The sequence below is a fragment of the Rutidosis leptorrhynchoides genome, chromosome 6, assembly GCF_046630445.1.
Source record: "Rutidosis leptorrhynchoides isolate AG116_Rl617_1_P2 chromosome 6, CSIRO_AGI_Rlap_v1, whole genome shotgun sequence".
Classification (NCBI taxonomy): domain Eukaryota; kingdom Viridiplantae; phylum Streptophyta; class Magnoliopsida; order Asterales; family Asteraceae; genus Rutidosis; species Rutidosis leptorrhynchoides.
In genome coordinates, this window is record NC_092338.1 from 36,852,304 (window position 1) to 36,866,951 (window position 14,648).

Genomic DNA, 14,648 nt, shown 5'->3' on the forward strand with positions numbered 1-14,648 from the left:
ATGAAATTTGCCTTTCCTATCCCTTTTATCAAGTTAGCAGGTCCTGATATTGTATGTATAGTTCCTTCCGTTGGTTTTAGATCAATAAAATATTTCTCGGATTTAAGTATAGTGTGTGTAGTTCCACTGTCTGCTATACAGAGATCTCCACCACTTGATTGATGTTGTATTCCAGCAAAATTCATATTGAACTTCATATATAAGAAATAAATAGTGAGTACATTAATATTACACAATATTTTACACGCAAATAGATAGTACTGAAACATTTAGCAAACATAATGACAAAGACAGACGATATTAAATCGTTTATTTTTTGAAAGACACACAACTTAAACATTCAAGAAATCTTCATATAAATCATATGGTTTCTCAGTGACTGTTGGATCGACGTTATCCACAAAGTTTACTTCTTTTTCTTTATCTTTCACCGAATCCTGATACATCTTAACAAGATGTTTAGATGTTCGGCAAGTATTAGCCCAGTGGCCCATTCTACCACATCTGTAGCAAGATTCTTCAGAATTTTTAGAAGAATTTTCTTCAACATCTTGTTTAGTGGGCTTGTTTTGTAGTTGATATTTATATTTTCGTGGATTATTATTTCTTTGACCACCACGGCCACGACCACGACCACGTCCTCGCCCATTACCATTACCATAAGGATGGTTTCTACTATAGTTATGGCTTTTAGCATGATGATGGTGATGGTTATTATAACCACGACCTTGCCCGCGTCCTTGTCCCTGTTTATAATTATTTGCAGTATTTGCTTCAGGGATTGAAAGTGTACCAGTAGGACGGGATTGCTGATTTTTCATTAATAGCTCATCATTTTGCTCTGCAACTAAGAGATATGAATTAAGTTCAGGATATGTTTTGAACTTTAGCATTCTCAAATTTCTTTGCACTGTGATGTTTGCAGCATTCATTGTGGAGAAAGTTTTCTCCATCATGTCTGCATCACTTATTTCATGTCCACAGAATTTAAGTTGTGAACATGTATTATACAGAGCTGAGCTATATTCATTTACTTTCTTAAACTCTTGGAACCTTAATGTTCTCCATTGTTCCATAGCAGCTGGAAGTAAAATTTCTCTTTGATTATTGAATCTGCTTTTGAGACCTTCCCATAAAACATGGGGATCTTCTACAGTCACATAATTATTTTGTAAGCATTCATCAATATGTTGATAAATAAAGCAACATGCCGTTGCTTGTTCTTTTTCAGAACAAGTGTTGTTTTCATTTATGGCTTCAAGAATGCCCATTGATTTAAGATGCATTTTTACTTTTATAACCCATGGCATGTAGTTGTTTCCAGTTGATTCTAAAGGAGTAAAATTAAGCTTTTCCAGATTCGACATTTTCTATTAAAACAAACAACATGATAAATTATAGTCACTTTATATTCATAAGTATATAAACATTAAACATAAATTTAATATAACATAAATGATAAGTAGGTGACAGTGTCGACCATATGTAAGCAATCATTAATAAATGTTATATAACATAAATATAAATATTAGTAAACATAAATGATAATTAGGCGACAGTGTCGGCCATATAAATGTTAGATAATAGAAATATAAATGTTAGTAACATAAATGATAATTAGGCGACAGTGTCGGCCATATAAATGTTAGATAATTGAAATATAAATGTTAGTAACATAAATGATAATTAGACGACAGTGTCGACCATATATTATTCAGGTGGTATAACCGACCATATATCATTTAGGTGGCAGAGCCAACCATAATTAGTATTAAGATTATCGTGCTGATAACGTGTTATAATTCAGTAGGCTTATAACTACCTTTAGTGGTTTGATTCTTGATGTTATAATTCAGTAGGCTTATAACTACCTTTAGTGGTTTGATTCTTGATTAAGAATGCTAATAATGAAGTGTAAGAACAAAGATGATAATGGAGAGAAAGAAAGAAACACTTTGTAAGTGTGAGAAAATGGTGCAAGTTTAATGCTTGCATTCATGGCTATTTATAGCAAAAATATCACAAGTTTAAGTAATACAATAATATTACTTTTGTGTATCAATAATTGACTATCCATTTATATATATATTTATATATTATAACAGTTATAAGAATATAGGGTTTTTCAAATTAATAAATGGGCTTCATAATAAATGAACTATGGGCTCTACTATAAAAAATATAAATGAGCTGGTAATGGGTTATATTAAAAATAATAAATGAACTGTATTAATTTATTTATTTGACCACAACTTGTAAAAGTCAACTGGTCTTTGTGATATAATATATGGTTTTTGAGTTGTTATTCTAAGGTTATTGTGATAATTATATGCTTAAGGACGTGTCTGTTGTTAAGTGTTATGATAGTACCAGGGACGGTATTGTGGTGAGGTTGTATGGTAGTTGTGGTATTAACAAGTTGACTCTTTTTTATTTAAACTGTTCCCTTTTTTTTTTTTTTTTTTTTGAAAAAAGGGACAATACCCCGAAAAATTGTATATCATCAAAAATAAAAAAGTACATGGAGGGGTATTTTTGAAATGAACACCCAAAACACTTTAACAAAAGATGCCTACATTATAAAAGCAAAAAACTATACATTTTAGCATGAAGTCCTAGAAATAAAATCTCTTAAAGTTTATACATCCACCAATACCAATACCAATAACTAATTCTAAGAAACTTCAAAATGAAGCCACTATCATCTTGCAAAAGATAACAGTTTATATCAAAAACCAAATTCATACATGAAATCTTCATTTGGATCTAGAACCATAAGATCTTTAACATATTCCTCAGCGTTGACCTCTTTTGACTTTGACACTTCAAAACTTCATAGCTTGCAATCTTCATATCTTCAAGAATTCCAATCTTTAAATCTCTAAATCTGCCAACTTCATAATCTCGGGTCTTCAAATCTTCGAAGTCTTCAAATCTTGAAGTTGGCAGATTTAGAGATTTAAAGATTGGAATTCTTGAAGATATGAAGATTGCAAGCTATGAAGTTTTAAGTGTCAAAGTCAAAAGAGGTCAACACTGAGGAATATGTTAAAGATCTTATGGTTCTAGATTCAAATGAAGATTTCAGGTATGAATTTGGTTTTTGATATAAACTGTTATCTTTTGCAACATGATAGTGGCTTCATTTTTGATCATGCATATTTTAACCGTGGGGTTTAATATGCCTGCTCAATACGTAAAGAGGGGTTTAAGGATCTTAGAACGTGGCTCTCCGGTTCGGCTACCGTGAATAACCCTGGCCGACATGATGATGTCGGCGGGGTGGCCAAGTGATTAAGTCCACCTTCGATAGCGGTCGCTGATCGGAAGGCCCCAAGTAAGGTCGTAGGTACTAGCTTACAAAAGACTAACCTGTTAACCTTGAAAAGATGCTGAATGATGCTGTTTTACGTAATGTGTATCGTATGCGATGGTTACGTAATGTGCTGTGTCCGGTAAACGATGATTAGGGTTTGTATTTATAGGCAAACCCTAATTCTAGAACCGTCCCAGATCATGATAATCTCATCCATAACTGACTCCCCCGAATCACGGATATAATTATGGAAAAGATATTTACTTGACAGCTAAGCAACCGCCGTACCGGGAACAAAGGCATACGCACGCCGCATACCGCACACAAGAACACGCATACGCACAATAGTGATTGTCCGCATATATTCGCGGTGCGCCTGCGGGTTGCGGTATCATTATGTCCCCCCAGTTTGATGTTATATGGCGTGAGGCGTATGATATCAAACTATTAAGTGAAAGAAAAAACAAGAAAACGGCTAGCATTTAATATTCCGCGTGCGCCTCGATGCCATTAAATGCCTGTCACAATCGCAGAAGCCCATTCGGCGGACATGACATAAAGTGGTAGTGTGTCAGGCGCGTGCCAACCACGCGCGTACATGTAATCATACCCAACTGGCATCCACCCGCATAAATAAAGTGCTGGCCATCGATTGCGTAACACGTGTACAGCCACGATCACACCACTCCATCCAATCTGCCCTATAAATACCCCATTTCGCAGCTCATTTCCACTTTCCTGCTTCAAGCTTCCTCGTTACGCTGCCAATTTGAATTCCGATCAAAAATCGAACATTCTGGCCACCATTTAAAGGTTAGTATTCATCCAATTACTCCTAGAAAATGACTAAAGCTAACGAGACGTATGTAGATAGCGTAGAGTCTGTTATAGAGCAGAAGCACATAGATTACTTAGTGAAACAGTATCCTCCCTTAGCTAAGTACAATCCGGTGCCCCCTTTGTCCAATCAGCGAGCCCACGAGCCACCGGAGAAAAAGGTGGCTATTTACGAACATGCTTTTAAGCATGGAAACTTTAGGGTTCCTCCCACTGATTTCTTCCTGGGCGTGCTAGATCACTTTAAGGTCGGATTAGGTTAGTTACACCCTTACGCTATAGGAAAAATAGTCTTGTTCGAGATGTGGTGCGTTGCACTCAAGAAAGTGCCCCTGGTGAAGGTGTTTTGCCATTTATACCGACTAGCCCACCACCACAAATCCTGGTTCACCTTCTTCACTCGTCAAAACTTCACCAAGACCCCAAAATCGAATGCGGGGAATTGGAAAGAGACATTCTTTTTCGTCGACCAAACTGTGGTGAGTGCAAACTTCCCGCAAACGCTGATATGGTTCGAGAAGGTGGAGAAGGATGTAAACAAGACCCCCGCCCTGGATGAGGATGAAAGGAAACTATTAGCGGAGTGTGAAAACGCACAGCTAGTGCATCGATCATATGAGAACGTAATGCTGCGGCTAGGGAAGATATCCGCACACTGGCCATGGGAGGATGTGCGCCCAGCCATAGTCGGACCGGATGGAAAGGGTAGGAATAGTATAATCGCGTACTAAACTGTTTTTGTATGAATATTATCTAACGCATGCGCGTATCTTTGCAGAAATGAGGATGAAGAAGGTGCTGACTGCGGAAGAGATTGCGGGAATCTCCTTCGCAAGCAAGATGTGAACGTACAGCTAGAGCAGGAGAAAGCTAGCGAAAACATGGAGCAATCGCCGGCGGCATCTGGTAACAAACGCGAAGTAGCTGAGACCTCTGCGGCTCAGCAGAAGAAGAAGAAGATGACTCCCAAACAAAGGGAGGACATGCGGAACGATAAATTTGTTCCAATCGAGCCACGCTCCGCAGAACTACTTCCCCCCATCACTGGTAAGCGTCCATTCCTTGCGTCTTCACCGCATAATAAAGTTCACGTTATAACTGTTTACTGATATGCAGAACATGTGGAGGAGACGCAGCCGTCCACCCCGCGGGTCAACCCAGATCTCCAAGCTACCGCCACATCAAAGGATAAGACAATACACGTGGATTCCGATTCCACACCAACTCCTCTGCAAGGTAGCTTCCGCGTTACCAACCTCAGCCAACTCACACAGTCTTCCGCAGAAAATGCCGCAGAGCAGTCTGCGTTCCTGCAGCAAATCTTTCTGGATGAATTCCGCGAGCAACTGGCCGCTCTACCGTTTAACCAGGCACACAATGCCTTCATTCAAAACGGCCTTGTATTTTTCGGCATGTTTGCGGATCATGCCCGCCGCTCTTCCAGCATATACCAGCTAGCTTTGCGCAAAGAGGTAGAGCTAGGACTTCTGCAGGCGGGTGTAGATCAGGTCAAGAAGGATAGGGATGCTGCTGAGGAGGCGCGTAAGGCGGTTGAGTCGACCGCGAATGAAACCAAAGCCGCGCTGATTGAGGAAAGAAAAAAGAGCCGTGAGCTGGTTGGTGCGGTTGAGCAGGCGAAGGGGGATGCAGAACGTTTGCGGTCGGAGCTTGAGAAAGTTACGAGGGAAAGGGATGACGCGGTAACCAACCGCGAGCTGGCAGAGGCGGATCTAGCAAAGCTGAGCACCGCACTCCCTACCATTGCGCAAAAGGTGATGGACTCGGAGCCTGTGTCCGACAAGTTCAATGCCTACGTTGATGCGGTCAGGGACCATGAAATCAACAAGGCTGTGCAGGAGGTAATCCAAGCTTGCGGTCTAACACCGCCGTTCCCCGACATCGTTCAAAAGAAGCTAAAAGAGGGAACGGCTGCAGCGTTAATGGAGGCGGAAGAAGCCATCAAGTCCATCCCTATCCCCCTAATCAACGCATTCGCTGCGGACCCGAACATGTCGATCGATGGGTTTTTAAAGGAGGATTATTAGTGTTGGATTGCGCCGTAAGTCCTATGCTTAGGCAGGTATTTGTATTTTTGCAGCCCTAAGTCCCGTGTTGGGCAGGCGTTACAAACAATTACCTCTTATGTAACAACTTAATTTGATGTATATATATTCCTGATATGCATGCGTAGTGTGTTTATTTGTTTATATATCGCGAATCAAAACAAAATGTGAACCGCATGCCCATGCGCATAGTTAACCAAAACTCATGCGTATGCAGGTATTACTGCGTAAAATAAGCCAATGCTTTAACAATTACCCTTTAATAATTTAGACTCGAAAGCTACTGCGTTATCGCTTTGTCATGTACTAGAGGTGCACTATAGCTGTATGGTAAGCAACGCAACTAAAAACAAGCCAATGTTTTTATGCTTTGAGTTCCTCAAGCAAACCAATGCGAGAGTAATTACGCACAAGCAAACCAATACTTGTAATTTTTTAAGTCGACTTTGCAGCCATCTAGTCTGTGTGGCGCTTGGCTAGGGGAAAACCAATTCCCTTTGCCTGCCGTTAACGTCTAGCCTTGTAACCAAACAGGCTTCTGCCGCACGGGGGCTAGAGGACACCCCTTAAGTAGGCAGGAACCGCATACAAAAAAGATTTAAACAACAAAAGTATGCGCGAGTAAATATTTAATTGGCATTAATCACAATTACAACCGCGACACATCCAAACGGACGAAAAATACATAGAAAAAATAATGTGCTACAATAAACTGGAGTGATCAGGTCCACCTAGCTACATATAACATTTTTTCAATAACGTCGCATGCCAAGTGCGTTTCACAGGTTTTCCATCTAGTGTCTCGAGATGGTACGCCCCGGTATTGTTTGCCTTCACTACCGTGTATGGACCTTCCCAATGGGGGCCCAGTTTCCCAGTATCCTCCGCATGACTTGCGTCGTTCTGACGCCAAACCAAGTCACCGCACTTGTAAGAGCGCGAACGCACATGCTGATTATAGTACTTTGCGATTTTTTGCTTGTTATTTGCTTCGTTGACAGCCGCAGAGAGTCTGCGCTCTTCCAGCAAATTAAGATTTTCCCGCAAAGCTTCAGAGTTATTTTGCTCATCAAAATTTTGTATGCGGAACGTTGGTACCCCAATTTCTGCGGGTATAACAGCTTCTGATCCATAGACCAAACTGAACGGGGTCTCACCAGTGCTTGCTTTGGGTGTTGTTCTATGCGCCCATAAAACCTTCGGTAGTTCATCCACCCAACTAACGCGACCATGACCCAACCTAGCTTTGATTCCAGCTACTATATCCCGGTTGGTGACTTTGCACTGGCCATTCGCCTGCGGATGCGCGACAGATGTAAAAGTTTGCTTAATATTAAGCTCCGCGCACCAGCTGCGGAAAGGGTCACCCGCGAACTGCGTACCGTTATCGCTAACAATTTCGTTTGGTATACCAAATCGACAGACGATGTCTTCCCATACAAAATTTTGCACCCTTTTTCCTGAGATTGCTGCCAGCGGTCTCGCTTCGACCCACTTTGTGAAATAGTCTATTGCAACAATCAAGAATTTGATGTTTCCTGCGTGTGCAGAATGTGCGTAAGGTACTGATGTGAGTAACATGTTAAGAAAATAAATGATAAAATTACCTCGGCCTTTTGGGAATGGTCCGACTATGTCGATTGCCCATTTGCAGAATGGCCACGGTGAGGAGACTGGTATCATTGGATGCGCAGGTGCTCTGCTAATGGGTGCATGTATTTGGCATGATTCACATTGCTTAACTATGCGCGCAGTATCCGCGTACATGGTGGGCCAATAATATCCTAGCCGCATTATTTTTGACACAATGGACCTGTGCCACGAATGGAGTGCGCATGCACCCTCATGCACCTCGCGTACAACTTCCTCCGCCTCTTTTGGGCCAATGCACCTTAAGTGCGGTCCCAAATAATTCTTTCGATATAGGACGTTACCCTCAAGGGCATACAGCGGTGCCTTAACGCGGACTTTCTTTGCGTCAGGGGAATCTGCAGGAGAAGTGCCATCCCGCAGAAAAGCCACGATGGGCGTCATCCATGTTGAGCTTGATTCCTCAACTGGTGCCACTAAAGGCATTATAACAATGGATTTTGCATTGAGTTCTTCTATTAGAACTTTCTTCCCCATATGATCAAAAGCCAAGGCAGCCAGTTTGCTTAGCGCATCCGCCTTCTTATTTTGCCCACGCATTACGTGGGAGATTTGAAAAGCTTCAAATTGGTCAGCGAGGTTGTGAACAAGCGATAGATATTGCTGCATGGCTATGTCATGCGCTTCGAAATCTCCGCTGACCTGACTGCATACTAGCTTTGAATCCACATATGCGTGCAAAATTTTAACATTTAACCTATGCGCAATGCGCATACCTGCTAACAGAGCCTCATACTCTGCTTCGTTGTTTGTAACAGCAAAATTAAACCGCAGTGCGTATGTATGCTCTTCGCCATCCGGGCCTGTTAAAATTACACCCGCACCTGCACCAGATGCGCTGCATGCACCATCGATGTACAATTCCCATGGTGACAAAGTTGGTGCAGGTGGATCCTGATGTTCTGCTGATGCCTCGACCTCCGCAAGTAATTCTGCTAGGTAATCAGCAAGTATTTGACCCTTAACCGCACTGCGCGAAGAAAAATTTATTTCATGTTCACCTAATTCAACTGCCCACTTAGCCATTCGACCAGAAATCTCAGGCTTGTACAACACCTGTTTGATTGGTTGATCAGTTAGAACCACGATTGGATGTGCTTGAAAATATCGGTGCAAACGCCGCGTCGTATGGACCAGCGCATATACAAGCTTTTCTATTGGTGAGTAGTTTACTTCGCTTGATGTCAGCGTCTTGCTTACGAAGTAGACCGGCATTTGCGTCTTTCCGCGATCCGCGATGAGGACTGAGCTGACAGCTTCTTTCGATGCCGCGAGGTACAGTGTTAGCGTTTCTCCTGATACTGGCGCAGTAAGTGTTGGTAATTCTGCAAGCACCTTTTTCATCTCCTGAAAGGCTGATTCTGCTTCCTGAGTCCATACGAAGTCTTTTTTCTTCAAACAATTTTTCAAAGTATTGAAGAATGGTAACTGTCGTTCTGCGGCTTTCGACAGAAACCGTGTGATAGCCGCAAGCTTCCCCGTTAGACTCTGCACATCTTTCTTTGTCTTTGGAGATGGCAAATTATCAATGGCTTCAATCTTTTTGGGATTGGCCTTGATACCCCGCGCTGTCACCACATGACCTAAAAACTTGCCTTCCTCTTCCCCAAAACTACATTTAAGCGGGTTAAGCTTCATGTTGATCCTGTGCAGAGATGCAAACATTTCCAGGATGTCCGCGAGCATGTATTCTTCGGTGTTGCTTTTAATTACCAAGTCGTCGACGTACGCTTCAAGATTTCTACCGATTTGGTGCTTGAATGCCGCGTCAATTACACGCTGATAGGTCGCGCCAGCATTCTTTAAACCGAAAGGCATCTTCGTGTAACAATAAATACCCTGCGGCGTATGAAAAGCAGTCTTGTCCTCATCTTCCGCAGCCATTAAGATTTGGTGATAACCCTTGTATGCGTCCAGAAAACACTTGTACCTAAATCCCGATAGTGATTCTACCTTCCAGTCTATCTCCGGGAGAGGGTAATTGTCCTTGGGACATGCCTTATTAATATCTTTGAAATCAACGCACATCCTCCAGTTACCGTCAGCCTTTTTTACCAATACAGGATTTGCAACCCATGTCTGATAACGCACTTCCCGCAGAATGCTTGCTTTGACAAGGTTGTCCACCTCTGCGCACAACCAATCACTGCGGTCTAGAGCCATATGCCGCTTCTTTTGCCTAACGGGTGTCAATGATGGATTAACATTTAACTTATGTTCTGCAATATCACGCGGAACCCCAGTCATGTCTGATTCTCGCCACACGAAAACATCTGCGTTTGCGGACAAAATTCCATGCAATTTGGCCTTTGTTTCGGCTGACAAGCCTGTGCTGATTTTAATTCGCTTATCCGGATGCAAGCGATTTGCTATGACTGCACAATTTGCCAGTTGTTCGCCCACGCTAGGAGTGCTTATAGGCGCAACTGAGCCACACAACTCGGTTGCTTGATGTGACGCAACTGTGGCAACGCCTCCCAGTGTGGGAAACTTAATCAAACCATGCACTACCGATGGGATAATGTTAAAACGCCGTATGAAGTTTCTCCCTAGCAGTGCGTTATATCGTGAAGTTGAACGAACCACATAAAAATCGACCAATTCACGCCTGATCATCTGCGGGTTCCTGTCATCCGCAAGCTCTATCATTAACTCTATTCGGCCTAGCGGCCACGAGTTTTCTCCAGAAAACCCTGATAGCGTAATATCAGGCTGGCGTAACTGCGCTTTGACTTCTGCCGGAAGGAAACGATAACAATGCTCATACATAATATCGACACCGCTGCCAGTGTCAACATGCATGCGCTTAACCTGGATTCCGCAATCGGGGATGCGACACTTGATGATAATGGGCTCGTTAACAGAATCAATTGACATTACAGGAGGGAAAGTGATCGGGAGAAGCTCCCAATCCTGGTGATCGTTGTACTTTCTCCGATGGCTGATTTTCTCTGCGTCAACCATGTTAATGGTTAAGTCGGCATTTTTCGCTTTGTCAACTTTCTGCCACGCGAAAGTCTTAGACTTCGAAGCCTCTTCTGCGGTCTTTCCCTTGTCCTTTTTAGGTGGTTTTAGATGATCCAATTTGCCCGCGCGAAGCGCTTCCAGAACCCATTCCATCAAGTTTTTACACCGATTGGTGTCGTGACCATAATCGTCATGAAATTCACAATACTTTGTTTTGTCCCGCTTGCCAAATTCTGTAAGCGGAGTTGGAACCGCGAAGGTCGCGTATACTGGCTCCGTTGCCAAAATTTCCTTGGGCGTTTTGGACAAACTTTTGAGTAGCGCATAGTTCTGATTATTGATGCCGCGCTGATTATTGTTTCGATAATTGCCACTTGATTTCCCTTTATCATTCCTGATGGGACCACCACTAGGATACCTTCCACGAGAGTTGTTACCGCGACTTTGATCGCGCGAACGTTCATCATCGTCCTTTCTCTCGTTGCGTGAGCTAGCTGTTGGAATGTCATTATCTTCGCCACTCCGCATATAGTCGTGGCATTCATTAAGCGCCTCAGCATAAGTTGTTGGGACTGTATGGCGCAGACGCCTTACCAGTGTTGGATGACGGTCTGAGTTTATACCATGTATGAGTCCGGAAATCTGTTGCTCTGGTTTGAGATCTGGTATACGCAGGCACTCATTAGTATACCTTGTGAGAAATTCGCCCAAAGATTCCTTGGGCTTCTGCACGATGTCATGGCATTCAATGTGAGTGCGCTTGCGTGGTCTCTAATTCTGATATTGCAGTAAAAACTTCGTCCGCAGATCCATAAACCCGGCAATACTACCCGCCGGCAACTTATTAAACCATTCACGAGCAATACCCTGTAGTGTCATAGGAAATATCTGACACGCAACTGGATCCACCCAGCCTTGAGTGCGCATTGCGCCTTCGAAGCGCTGTAAAAAATCATCTGGATCGGTCAGGCCATTGTAAGTACCCAACGTGCTAGGTATCTTTGGTGCTGATGGAAACGGGTATGCGGATATATGCGGAGGAAACTTGTCAAAGGTAGTCGGTAGCTCGAAGGGTGGTTTAACAGGACCCCCTTTCAAATTTGCAAAGAAACGCTTCATCATGTCCTGAACAAAGTCAGGTTGTGAAAATAAGTGAACCATATCGGGAGGTGCGGCCTGCATGAATTGACTTGCAAGATTTGCCTGCCCTTGAACATTTTGCCAAGGTTGACCCTGCGTCTGCGGATATAACCAAGGCTGCTGCGTTGGAAAAGAGGGATAACTTGAAGACGCAGAGTACACAGGTGGCTGTAAAGGAAGCGAAACCTGTGGAGCAGATATCTGCGAAACTTGAGGATACACACTTAAAAGCCCAACTGTATGCGCTGTGCTTTGCTGCTGCGCTGTTATCGGCGCCCAATGAGAGTTCGCATCTGGGATGACCCCAAATCCCTAACTATTAAGTAACGCCTGCGCATCCGCAGGAGTTAAAAATTGTGAAACTGGGCGCGGTGGTTGCCAAAGTTGCAACGGTGTAAATGACGAATTCTGCTGAATGCTCTGCGTATGCAGAGATATTGAAACAGTGGTACTGTAAATAGGTACCTGGCCGCAGCAAACCACATGCGGCCCCGTTGTTCCACCGCCAGTGCCTGCAAAGATGACCTTTGGATCCACTGACGAAAAGTCCAGCCGCGTGGTTGTGACTGGTGAGTTTGCTCTTGGCGGTGTGACCCCGTCTGAATATATCGGCTTGTACCTCTGAAAGGGTTCGCCGGATATAGGTGGAGGGTATATCGTGTATCCCGCCTGAGTAGCGGCCCCCGTAGTCATAACCGGTGTATGTTGACTACCAGACGGTGCGTTCTGAACATCTGTTTGGGTATGTTCCGATGATTCCTCGGAAGTCATGATACTGTTAAAGAAAAAATTCAAAAATTTTGTAAATAACGAGTCATACAATTCAAAACCTTAAAAGAAAAAGCAATTAAACAGTCTTGAATTAATTCGACTCTCAATGAAAGCACCACTTGATCATGCATATTTTAACCGTGGGGTTTAATATGCCTGCTCAATACGTAAAGAGGGGTTTAAGGATCTTAGAACGTGGCTTTCCGGTCCGGCTACCGTGAATAACCCTGGCCGACATGATGATGTCGGCGGGGTGGCCAAGTGATTAAGTCCACCTTCGATAGCGGTCGCTGATCGGAAGGCCCCAAGTAAGGTCGTAGGTACTAGCTTACAAAAGACTAACCTGTTAACCTTGAAAAGATGCTGAATGATGCTGTTTTACGTAATGTGTATCGTATGCGATGGTTACGTAATGTGCTGTGTCCGGTAAACGATGATTAGGGTTTGTATTTATAGGCAAACCCTAATTCTAGAACCGTCCCAGATCATGATAATCTCATCCATAACTGACTCCCCCGAATCACGGATATAATTATGGAAAAGATATTTACTTGACAGCTAAGCAACCGCCGTACCGGGAACAAAGGCATACGCACGCTGCACACAAGAACACGCATACGCACAATAGTGATTGTCCGCATACATTCGCGGTGCGCCTGCGGGTTGCGGTATCATTAATTTTGAAGTTCTTAGAATTAGTTATTGGTATGGTGTTGGTGGATGTATAAACTTTAAGAGATTTTATTTCTAGGACTTCATGCTAAAAATGTATAGTTTTTTGCTTTTATAATGTAGGCATCTTTTGTTAAAGTGTTTTGGGTGTTCATTTCAAAAATACTCCTCCATGTACTTTTTTATTTTTGATGATATATACAATTTTCGGGGTAATATCCCTTTTTCAACAAAAAAAAAAAAAGTAACAAGTTGAATAAAAAAGAGTCAACTTGTTAATACCACAACTACCATACAACCTCACTACAATACCGTCCCTGGTACTATCATAACACTTAACAAGAGACACATCCCTAAGCATATAACCTGAGAATAACAACTCAGAAACCATATATTATCACAAAGACCAGTTGACTTTTACAAGTCAAACTCAAAGTCAAACTCAAAGTCAAACTCAACCTGCAAAATTCCTAAAGTGTAAGTTTGATTTAATTCCTTTGGTGGATGTGAATGTATCAAGCTTTTTTTAATTTCATGTAAAGCTCAAGTCGTGAATATTAGCACCTTTGGATCGTTCGGATGAGTTTTGGTTAGTGGAGATGAAGAAAGCTACAACATCATCATTTCATCTCGGTTGAATGAATTTATTATGATTCCTATTGTAGATTTTTTTATGACACTCCATTAGGGAAATTCTTACCCCCTCTCATTGAGGGAACAAGTGCAGTAAGTAATTCATCAAGGTTCAAATCCGGGTTGCCCCCAGAAGACACTGACACTGACACTGACAGTAGTTTGTAAGCTTCAACACATGCATGGGCTTTTTCATAAAAAAAAGCCCAAAAAGTTTTTTGTAGGTTGCTGCAGGCTTAACAGTCATAATCAGCAAGGTCTGTAGAGACCCAAATGACGGGTGACCCGTCTTCATAACCAGATATAGACCAGTCTTCAATTGGACTGAATCCTTCACACGAACACCTGTGGCCTTTTCTTTATCAGAAGTTGTTTCAAGTGGAAATATTTGGCCAGAGATGAATATATCAACTTCTAGCATTTCAGGCAGACTTTTAAACCCATGAAAATCTGATTCTACCATTTTCATGGTGTCTTATTTTTATTTTACTATTTTTTATTTTTAAAAAAAAAATTCCCTATTTTTTTGGCCGGAGGTCCAGTCGGAAGCAATCTCTTTATCCGCCAAATAAAGAGATGGATGACTTTCTCTAATTTCG